Source organism: Spermophilus citellus (genome assembly GCF_964194105.1).
Source record: "Spermophilus citellus genome assembly, chromosome: 18".
Taxonomy (NCBI): Eukaryota; Metazoa; Chordata; class Mammalia; order Rodentia; family Sciuridae; genus Spermophilus; species Spermophilus citellus.
Window position 1 is genome coordinate 16,402,113 of NC_138200.1, and position 12,360 is coordinate 16,414,472.

General features: G+C 38.2%; 1 protein-coding gene across 9 annotated transcripts in view; it reads right to left on the reverse strand.

Moving 5' to 3' along the window:
• Positions 1-6,053, reverse strand: part of LOC308637105 (uncharacterized protein) — a 55,391-nt gene extending 49,338 nt beyond the window's left edge. For 2 of the 9 annotated variants that reach the window (XM_081273224.1, XM_081273222.1), the window contains exon 1: positions 5,967-6,053. The gene's annotated coding sequence lies outside the window, so the exon portion shown is untranslated. The other 7 variants (XM_081273221.1, XM_081273220.1, XM_081273223.1 and 4 more) reach the window with 6 other exon arrangements.
• Positions 6,054-12,360: the final 6,307 nt, after the last annotated feature.

Sequence of the window (12,360 nt, forward strand, 5' to 3'; positions counted from 1 at the left end):
TATCACCACTTCTATTCAATTTAGTTCTCGAAGTACTAGCCAGAGCAATTAGACAGACAAAAGAAATTAAAGGCATAAAAATAGGAAAAGAAGAAATTAAACTATCGCTATTTGCGGATGACATGATAATATACTTAACAGACCCAAAAGAGTCTACAAAGAAGCGGCTAGAGTTAATAAATGAATTCAGCAAAGTGGCAGGTTATAAAATCAACACGCATAAATCAAAGGCATTCCTATATATCAGCAACAAAACTTCTGAAATGGAAATAAGGAAAACCACTCCATTCACAATATCCTCAAAGAAAATAAGATACTTGGGAATCAACCTAACAAAAGAGGTGAAAGATTTATACAATGAAAACTACAGAACCCTAAAGAGAGAGATAGCAGAAGATCTCAGAAGATGGAAAAATGTACCCTGTTCATGGATAGGCAGAACTAACATCATCAAAATGGCGATATTACCCAAAGTTCTCTATAGGTTTAATGCGATGCCAATCAAAATACCAACGGCATTTCTTGTAGAAATAGACAAAGCAATCATGAAATTCATATGGAAAAACAAAAGACCCAGAATAGCAAAAGCAATTCTAAGCAGGAAGTGTGAATCTGGAGGTATAGCGATACCAGAGGTCAAACTGTACTACAAAGCAATAGTAACAAAAACAGCATGGTACTGGTACCAAAACAGGCGGGTGGACCAATGGTACAGAATAGAAGACACAGAGACTAATCCACAAAGTTACAACTATCTTATATTTGATAAAGGGGCTAAAAGCATGCAATGGAGGAAGGATAGCATCTTCAACAAATGGTGCTGGGAAAATTGGAAATCCATATGCAACAAAATGAAATTGAATCCCTTTCTCTCGCCATCCACAAAAATTAACTCAAAATGGATCAGGGAGCTAGATATCAAATCAGAGACACTGCGTCTGATAGAAGAAAAAGTTGGCTACGATCTACAAATTGTGGGGTCGGGCTCCAAATTCCTTAATAGGACACCCATAGCCCAAGAGTTAACAACAAGAATAAACAAATGGGACTTACTTAAACTAAAAAGTTTTTTCTCAGCAAGAGAAACAATAAAAGAGGTAAATAGAGAGCCTACATCCTGGGAACAAATCTTTACCCCCCACACCTCCGATAGAGCCCTAATATCCAGAATGTACAAAGAACTCAAAAAATTAAACAATAAGATAACAAATAACCCAATTAACAAATGGGCCAAGGACCTCAACAGACACTTCTCAGAGGAGGACATACAATCAATCAACAAGTTCATGAAAAAATGCTCACCATCTCTAGCAATCAGAGAAATGCAAATCAAAACCACCCTAAGATACCATCTCACTCCAGTAAGATTGGCAGCCATTATGAAGTCAAACAACAACAAGTGTTGGCGGGGATGTGGGGAAAAAGGTACACTTGTACACTGCTGGTGGGGCTGCAAAATGGTGAGGCCAATTTGGAAAGCAGTATGGAGATTCCTGGGAAAGCTGGGAATGGAACCACCATTTGACCCAGCTATTGCACTTCTCGGACTATTCCCTGAGGACCTTAAAAGAGCGCACTATAGGGATACGGCTGCATCAATGATTATAGCGGCACAATTCACAATAGCTAGACTGTGGAACCAACATAGATGCCCTTCAATAGATGAATGGATAAAAAAAATGTGGCATCTATACACAATGGAGTATTATGCAGCACTAAGAAATGACAAAATCATAGAATTTGCAGGGAAATGGATGGCATTAGAGCAGATTATGCTAAGTGAAGCTAGCCAAGCCCTAAAAAACAAATGCCAAATGTCTGCTTTGATATAAAGAGAACAACTAAGAACAGAACAGGAAGGAAGAGCATGTGGAAAAGACTACAGTAAACAAAGACGAATGGGGGGAGAGAAACGGAGAGAGAAGGGAAAGCATATGGAAATGGTAGGAGACCTTCAAGGATACATAAAATTATAAGAGGCTATGAGGGGCAAGGGGGAGGGGAAAAAAAAGGGAGAGAATTGAATAACAGCAGGGGAGGTAGAGAGGGAAGATGGGAGGGGAGGGGAGGGGAGGGGGGATAGTAGGGGATAGGAAAGGTAGCAGAATACAACAGACACTAATATGGCATTATGTAAAAATGTGAATATGTAACAGATGTGATTCTGCAATCTATATTTGGGGTGAAAATGGGAGTTCAAAACACAATTTGAGTCTAATGTATGAAAGATGATATATCATGAGCTATGTAATGCTTTAAATAATCAATAAAAAAAATAAAAAAAAAGAAAAAACTAATCATGGGATATTAAGAATATTACAGAAAAATACATTAGAGAAAGGCTGGGGATGCAGCTCAGTGGTAGAGTGCATGTGTGGGGCCCTGGGTTCCATTTTCAGAACTGCAAAAAATAAGAGAGGAAATGAGAAACATTATTTGGAAGGCCAGAGAATGTAATGCTTACGTTTACATTGATTATATTATGATTCCATTAGTTGATGGAGGTTTTAAAAACTTTGTGCAAGGGGCTGGGGATGTGGCTCAAGCGGTAGCACGCTCACCTGGTGTGCGTGCGGCCCAAGTTCGATCCTCAGCACCACATACAAACAAAGATGTTGTGTCTGCCGAAAACTAAAAAAAAAAAATAAATACATATTAAAAAAAAAAAAAACTTTGTGCGATAAGGGAATGTGATCTAGGGTTTGGGTAGACAGAATTTTTTTTTCGGGGGGCGTGTTATTGGGCATTGAACCCAGGGACACTTTATCACTAAACAACATACCCTGTCCTTTGTCCTTTCTTTTTTCTTTTCTTTTTTTTTTTTTTAGACAGGGTCTAAGTTGCCCGGGCTGGCTTTGAACTTGCAACCTGCTGCTTCAGCCTCTCAAGTCACTGGGATTAGAGGAATATACACCCTACTTGGCACAGAATAGAATTTTGATGGGAAGAAGTACTAGGGCAGGGTTTTATATTTCTATGCAATCATTCTGAGAAAATATAATCAGCCATCCTCAGGATGGTTGCACAGAAATACAAAGAACACAAAACTGTTTACAAGAATGCTGCATAGGGAAAATTTATAAAACTCAACATGAAATAACACAACCTTCAACTAGTTAATTAGTCAGATAAATTATGATATAATAAAGTGACAGAATTCACTACAATGATTAATAATAAAGATGATGCCCACTCATAAAGAGGAAAAGATCTGTACTCTGAATTATTGAGAGGAGCAAAAAGTAACAATAGTAGATATTATCTTACTTAATTAAAGTATATATTAATGTAAGAAAAAATGGAAATACATCTTTCAAACCAATGATTATAGATTAAATTTTATTTATTTATTATTCTAATTTGTTATATATGAGAGCAGAATGCATTACAATTCATATTACATATATAGAGCACATTTTTCATATCTCTGTACACAAAGTATATTCACACCATTGGTGTCTTCTTCATACATGTACTTAGGTAGTGATGTCTATCTCATTCCACCATCATTTTCTTTAACCTCCTGACTCCCTCCCTCCCTCTCCCTCCCCTTTTCCCTATTTAGAGTTTGTCTATTCCTCCCATGCTCCCCCTCCCAACCTCACTATGAATCAGCCTCTTTATATCAGAGAAAACATTCGGCATTTGGTTTTTTGGAATTGGCTAACTTCACTTAGCATTATATTCTCCAACTCCATCCATTTACCTGCAAATGCCATGATTTTATTCTCTTTTATTGCTGAGTAATATTCCATTGTGTATATATACCACATTTTCTTTATCCATTTCTACTGAAGGGCATCTAGGTTGGTTCCACAGTTTAGCTATTGTGAATTGTTCTGCACCAAACATTGATGTGGCTGTGTCCTTGTAGTATGCTGTTTTTAAGTCCTTTTGGTGTAGACTTAAGAGTGGGATAGCTGGGTCAAAAGGTAGTTCCATTCCATTTGTTGATTGATTGTATATCACCTTCTGAGAAGTGTCTGTTCAGAGGAACTATAGATAATTTAAATCCAATTCTTTATAAATTTAAATTTTCTTTCATTAAGTCTACAATAATTTCCTTAGGGAAAAAAAACCATAAAACCATTTTCATTTCATGACAAATAAATGGACAGTGATGGGGTAGGGGCATCCTAAATGTTAAGAAAATTATTAATGAATATATTGAAAACACATGTGACATGAATGGGAATCATCAAGAAAATTAACATAGGGGCTGGGGTTGTGGCTCAGCAGTAAAGCACTTGCCTAGCATGTGTGTGCCCTGGGTTCGATCCTAGGCACCACATAAAAATAAATAAAGGTATTTTTTAAAAAAAGAAAATTATTGTAGCTGAAGCAAATAACTAAGGTTTTAATTAAAATATTTATTTTAGGTCTGGGGTTGTTACTCAACGGTAGAGCACTCACCTCACACATGCGAAAAATATTTTTAAAAAATAAAAATAAAATACTTATTTTACTTAAAAAATCTCCCTGATATCTTTAATAACTTTGCAATGACAATATGTCTGGTAAATTCAGGCAAGTAGAACTTCCAAATGAACTATAACATTTCTACTTCCAAATGAAGTATAACAGAATAACAAAAGCAAAAAAACATAGTAGTGGCTTAATAAAATGCAGGTTTCTCTCTCCCCTTCTTCTCTTAATTACCAATGTAAATAATTTTTCAACCAACTCTTAACAAAATCTTATAATTTTATATCTTTTTTAGTAAAATGGTTTTAATTGTGACCTATTTCTTTAATACTTTTTATCACAGCTTAGCATTAGACCATAAGCATTTTTGTTGTTCAATACACTAACTGAAAATAATATGTATTTGTTGTAAAAATAATCCTATTACATGGATACTGCATGATTTGCTCAAACATTTCCTACTGTTATTTTGGGGTATCATCTTAAAGTCATTTCCAGTCTGTGATTTTAGACTTCTGCTTTAACTTTTTAAAATATTACCGGACTGGGAATGTATCACTGCAGTAGAGTGCTTGCCTAAGATGATGATGATTTTAGTGTGAGTCTAATGAAATACTGGTCAGGGAGGGAGAGGAAGAGCTGCAGAATTCGTGTTTACTATTCGTGTTTACTATTGAAGAGATTATTGCCTCATGCAAACTTCTGTTAGCTTAAGGGTTACTATTCTGGACTACTTGAGTACAAAGATCATATCTTGCAAGCACAATAATAATCTACTTCAAGTTTTCACTACTCCTGTTCTGGAAGAATATTAGGGCTGGGGTTATAGCTCAGTAGTACAGAACTTGCTTAGGTAGAAGGCCCTGGGTTCAATCCCCAGCACAAAGAAAAATATGTAGTTGTGACTGAGACAGATGAGGTGGCCCAACCTCAGACTAGAAATGATTGTTGATACAAGCGTCCGTTATAATTCCCTGGCAATCCCTGCCTAAACATTGTCACATTCCCACCCCTAATCATCAAAGGGGATGGAGCTCAGAAGACCGTGACAGGGAGGGACTATCCACTGCCAGCATCTGTCTTGGCATATAGGAGTCTCTGGAGGCACAGCGTTTAGAGTCTCAATGGCAATCAAAGACATTTCATAACAGTATACACAATGCCACAGTGACATGGTCACAATCACACCTGCACGGGAATGAACATTAGAGACACACGGTCACAGAGTACGATTACAGGGAGCACACATAGTCACAGCAGGACAGTCACGGGCTAAGGAAAATATCTAGGCTCACAGAACCACGCAACGTCACAATCACAGGAACACCGCGGCCGTCAAAGTCCTTAGTGTCCCATACGCACGCACACAGCGCCGCAAGCCCGTTACACAGTCATTCACTGACACCCACGACACACACGATCACAATCACAACCTCTACTCAGACCGTCCCTACCACAAAGGCCTGACGCTGCACACCCACCCGGCTCCCGCTCGGGCTCCAACCTCCTCGTCTCAAATCCCTCCTGGGATGGCTCCCCACCGTTCTAGAAGAAACGATTCCATCAAAGTTCTCAACAGCTCTCTGGCTGAAATTGAAGTTCGGCCACCGCGGGAAAAGAAGGCCGAGTTCTCGCGTAAAGTGGAGTCGAGCCACAGGGACTTCTGGGAAATGTAGTCCAGAGTTAGGTGGCGCGAACAAGAGGGCACCGAGACTTCAGGTTTTCTGGCGGGCACTTCAAGGCTGAATTTTTCTACACCATGAACCAAAAACAGGACTTGAAGTTCATGCGAAAACCGCATATGTGAAATCTCAGGGTCTTCTAAGGCCCAGAATTTGAAGGAAGGAAGGTTGGATCGTGCTGAAGCTGAGCCACGGAATTTAGTCTTTTTCAGATATGCTGAGTTTGACTTGGCAGAAGGGGGTCGCCAATTTCACCGTGGCCTGAGATCTGCGCTTGGATAAGTAGGTTCTGTAAATTAGATTTCTCAGACCTGGATCGCGCCAAGCGTACCGAATCATAAGTTGAGCAGCCTCAGATGGATGTGGAATGGCCAATGGTGGTTAATCTGTGGGGATAGGAAAAAGGATAGGGCAGAGGAGCGCCTGCCGGTGTGAGGCCCTAAGATGTGAATGACAGGTTCTTCAAGGTTGCCAAAGGAAGCAGAAACAGATCGCTCTGTATATGTCAGTGATTATCTGAATGTTCTTCAACTCGGTGCCTAGGTTTGGCGTGAGACGAAAACCTGAATCTTTAAGATGATGGTTTCGATTTACTTCATTTGTAGTGAAAGCAACTCATCAGTGATGACATCTAATACATATTTTAAGCCATGGGGTTTTTATATAAAAACAGACATTCATGATGTGATTAAATAAATACCCAATCCATAATTTTTTCTTTTAAGAAGGATTACTAAAAGGATTTTTTTTTTTTTTTTTTTTTTTTGGTACCAGGGTTGAACCCAAACGTGTTTTACCACTGAACCACATCCCCAGCATATTTTTTATTTGAGACATGGCCTACCTAAGTTGCTTGGGGACCCCCCAAATTGCTGAGGCTGGTTTTGAATTTAGCAATCCTCCTGTCTCAGCCTGCCAAGGCGCTGGGATTATAAGCACGCGCCACCAGGAGCAGCACAGAGGAATTTTTTATAACCCTGTGCTTGCCTTTATCCAGATGCACCCCTCCCCACTCCTATCTATTCATTGGTTGGGAGTGCCACCGGGAGGGTACTGGTGATTGGGAGAATCACTGAACTAATAACCTCACAGTTGAGTTCAAATGTCATCTGATTTAGAAAGCCCCCAGAATTGAAGAGTTAATCTCCTTGGGTTCCCCTGGTTTTAAAAATCTGGATCAGAGAGATCAATTTTTAAAAAGAGACCAAACAATCAATCTTGGGAGCAGTAGTTTACTGACTGAGACATTAGAGAAATGGTTTCAATGATGAATTCTAGCAACATTTAAGTAAGAAATTATTCCAATTTGGGTGGTGGCACATGCTTTTATTCCCAGTAACTCTGGAGGCTGGGGCAAGATGATCACAAATTCAAGGCCAGCCTCAGCAGTTTAGTAACACCCTGTCTCCAAAAAAAAAAAAAAAAAAAAAAAAAAGTAGAGGGGCAGGGTTGGGGATATGGTAGAGTGGTTAAGCTCTCTTGTGTTCAATCCCCAGTAGCCCCCACCCCTCCCAAAAGAAAAAAAAAAGAAAAAGAAGGAATTCCAGCTATTAGCTATTGCAAACTCAGACTACAATAGTAGGGAACATTTTCTAACTCATTTAATGAGACCAGCTTTATTCTGATACTAAAATTAATGAATTATAAAACAGAACTGAATATATGAAGCTCTGGGTTCTATTCCCAGCACTGAACAAAAATAAATAAATAGAAGACAACTTACAAAAAAAAAAAAGTCTACAGACTGATTGTTAGATTGGGAAGATGCTTAACAATAAAACAGAAAAGCCATTACAAACCAAATACAGAAAAAGAGACAATACACAAACTAAGAAGTAACAGAAAATCATTAAAAGAGAACATTTTTAAATCCTAAGAGACTATGTTGAACAGTTTTGTATAAATAATGTAAAAATTTAGTTGAATGGATAATTTTGTGGAAAAATGTAATTTACCAAAGTTGATTCCATTCAAGATAGAAAGTCTAAATAGACCACTGTACAAAGAAGAAATAGAGAAAACTATCAGATTTTCCCCTCAAAAGGTTTCACAGAGATTCTATAAATTATTTTGTTGTTGTTGTTGTTTTAGTGTTTTTGTTTTAACAAGGGATTGAATCCAAGGGCATTTAAATACTCAGCCACATCCCCAGTCCCTTTTATTTATTTATTTTTTTAATTTTGAGACAGGGTGTCTAACAGCCTCTCCAATGATAAATTCTAGCAACATTTAAGTAAGAGCCAAGTTGCTGAGGCTGAATTTGAACTCACAATCCTCCTGCCTCAGCTTCCTGAGCCACAAGGATTACAGATGTGTGCCACCTATCTGTAGAGATAGAGGGATATTTTACAATGAATCCACCAGGAAAACAAAAGTTATATATGCATCTAGTAACAGTACATGCATGCATGTGTGCACACATATGGAGACGGTGCTAGAAATTGGATCCAGGGGGGACATGCTAAATATGTGCTCTACCACTGAGCTAATCACCTTGTCCCAGAGCACCAATATGCATGAAGCAAAAAATGACAAAGAAATAGACAATTCAACAGTAAGAGTTGGAGGCTTTATTGCCCCACTTTCAATACCCAGTAGAGCTAGGCAGAAAATCACGAGAAAATAAACTTGGACAGTACAATTAGCTAGCTACCAGACAGGGAACAATGAACAGAACAACAGAAAATATATTTATCAAGTGCATATGGAAAATTCTACTACAGCATAAAACAAACCTCAGTGAATATAAAAGGATAAAAATAAGAAAAGGATGTCTAAGCATAATGAAATTAAAATTAGAAATCAATAACTGAAGGAAAATGGAAAATTCACAAATATGTGGAAATTGAACTGTGCATTCTTAACCAATGGGATAAAGAAGAAATTACAAATGGAATTAAAACATACTTTGAAGTAAGTGCTTAGAGGAAAATTTATAGCTCAGTAGTATGCTGTTTTTAAGTCCTTTGGGTATAAACTGAGGAGTGGGATAGCTGGGTTAGATGGCGGTTCCATTCCAAGTTTGCCAAGTAATCTCCATACAGTTTTCCATATTGGTTGCAACAATTTACTGTCCCACCAGCAATGTATGAGTGTGCCTTTTCCCCCACATCCTTGCCAACACTTATTGTTGTTTGTTTTTTATGCATATTATGTATTTATTCAAAATAAATAAAAAACGCTACCCAATAGTAAGACAAGCAACCAATTTTAAAACTGAAAATAAAATTGACACGTCTTTAAGAATGATAAATAAGGGCATGAGAATATGCTGAAATTAATAGTCATCAGGAAATGCAGATCAAAATCACAATTTGATACCACTTTTCATCCTCTAGATAATGAAAACTCTAAAGATTGACAGTAGAAAGTGTTGAAGGGGATGGTCCATGCCTATAATCCCAGCAGCTTGGGAGGCTAAGACAAGAGGATTGAGAGTTCAGAGCCAGCCTCAGCAACTTAGCAAAGGCCTAAGCAACTCATCAAGCTCAGTCTCTAAATAAAATATTAAAAAGGGCTGGGGATGTGCTCAGTGGTAGAGTGCCACTGGGTTCAATCCTTGGTACCAGAAAAAGAAAAGAAAGACATATTGAAAGGAAATGAAATAGCTAGATGTTTCATACAATACTGGTGAGAATATAAATGGTATAACCACTTAGCAAAGCAGACTGGCAGTTTCTTGCAAAATTAAATATGTACTTATATGACCCACCAATTACTCTACTACATATTTTCTAGCATAAGTGAAGGCATAATTGTTCACAAAAAGACTTGAACACAAACACTTATATCAATTTTATTCACATCAACCAATCTGGAAACAACCTAAATATGCATAAACACATGAATTGATGTACAAACACATACATTCATAAAATAAAATATTATTCAGCAACAAAAAGAAATACTGTTATAGAAAAGAGCATAGATGAATCTTTTCAAAAACATCATGCTGAGAGACAGATCAAAAAAGTACACCTGCTGTGTGATTCTATTGATGACTCTGTGGGCTCTTGTGCTATTAGAAGAATCAAAGGCAGACTGGCACAGAACAAGGCTTTTTATTCTCAAACTTGAGTACAAAGAGAGGCAGCACATAAGGGACAGAAACTCCAGCCTGGCTCAAACAAAGGACAAAGCTGTACAGAATTTTTATTTTATTTATTTATTTTTGGTACTGGGGCTTGAACCCGGGGTACCCTTTTCATTTTTTATTTTGAAACAGGGTCTCATTAAGTTGCTTAGGGCCTTGCTAAGTTGCTGAGGCTGGCTTTAAACTTCTGATACTCCTGTTTCAGCCTCCTGAGCCGCTGGGATAGCCATCCCAACTGTGCCTGGCAAGATTGGTGTACTTTTTAAGCCCCCATTTATGGTATCTCTGTTAACCCCATAAGAGTAAGGACTGTCTTCATCTCAGTTTCACTTATATGGAACTCTAGATAAGCAAGACTCATAGACAGGACTACTCTATAGTGGCAGAATATAAATTAGTGGATGCTTCACCTGGGGAGAAGGGATAGGGCATGATTGAAGAAAGTCATAGGAACATTGGGGGCAAATTGGATAAAAATAGTCTATAGCTTGATTATGATGGTTTAACATTTGTTAAACCTTATCAAACAATTCACTTAAAAATATGTGCATTTTATTGCATTTAAGTGAAGCTCAACAAAGTGTTGTTTGTTTTTGTGGTACTGGAGATTGAAGCCAAGGGCATTCTACCCCTGAGTGACACTCCCAGCCCTTTTTATTTTTTATTTCCTTTTAAATTTTTTTTTTTTGGGGACATGCTCTTGCTAAGTTGTTGAGGGTCTCACTAATACCCTGAGGCTGAGGCCTCCAACTTGAGATTTTGAGTCACTGTAATTACACGTATGTGTCACCATACCCAGCAGTAAAGTTGATTTTTAAAAAATGAAACAGACCCACCCACTTTTGAACATCCTCATACTGAGGAAAGATAGGAAGAAACTAACACCAACAAGTTCTCAGATGTAGAGCTTAACTAAATCTAATATGCATATCAACTGATGTTTTTCTTATAAATTGGAGCAGCTTCTATAGGACCAGCAGAGAAACAATCCAGCTGCTTCTCCCCGGTTTAATCAAACTGTATAAAATTATTTTTTCCCATTTTCCATTGTCTATTTCTTATAAAGGTGGTTGGCTGAACACTACAAGCAAGCCTGGATGCAAGCAGTTCCCAGGCTAGGCTGCAGGTAGCAAAAACACTTGCTGGCATGGTGGCACATACTATAGTGCCAGCTACTCTGGCAGTTAAGAGGGGAGAATCACTTGAGCCCAGGAGTTCAAGATTAGCCAGGGCAACACAGTGTAACAGGGTCTGTTTCAAGCCTTGAACATAAACTTTGCTGCTCTACTACTGTTGCTTATTTTATTTTTATTTTTTGGTTGTAGTTGGATACAGTACCTTTATTTCACTTATTTATTTTCATGTGGTGCTGAGGATGGAACCCAGGGTCTCGCACATGCTAGGCGAGTGCTCTACCGCTGAGCCACAACCCCAGCCCTTGTTACTTACTTTAAAACTGACATTTTTCCCCTCTTCTTTTTTTTTTTTTTTCTCTCTCCCACCCTAAGCTTGGGGAAAACAAGCCTGCACAATGAACTATGTCTTTGACAGGGCACAGCTAGAAAGTAGCCTTTCAATCATTTCTCTAAAAGCCCTGTCAGAATCACAGCCTCGTGGACTCGAGTCCCCTGTGTTTCTTCTTTGCTAGCAAAGCAATAAAACTTTTTCCTTTTTCTCAAAACCTTGTCCTCATTATTGGATTAGCATTGCGGACAAGAATGGGGCTTTCCTTAAAGAGAGCTGACCCCTGTCTCAAACACATGCACACACAGAAATAATTCGCAAATCATTAAATAAGCTCTTTGAAGGTGTACAATTTGATTTGTTTTGATATTTTACAGAGTTGAGCAAACATCATTATTATCCATTTCAAGAATATTTTAATCCCTCCCTCAAAGAAGCCCCATATCTATCATCAATCACAATGTCCCCTAGCTCTGCAGTCCTTAATACCTAATATACTCCGTGTTTGTATTTATTTGCCTAGTCTGGATAATTCCATACAAATGGAATCGTATATCCTATACTATGGCTCAGCTTATCACCCTAGGAATGCAAAATTGGAGATTCTGTGAGCCAGCCTGAGACTTCGGAGTTGGTTACAACTCCTAGAAAGGTTCAGGACCCAGGTAATGTCGGTCTTCACCGTCAGCAGCTCAG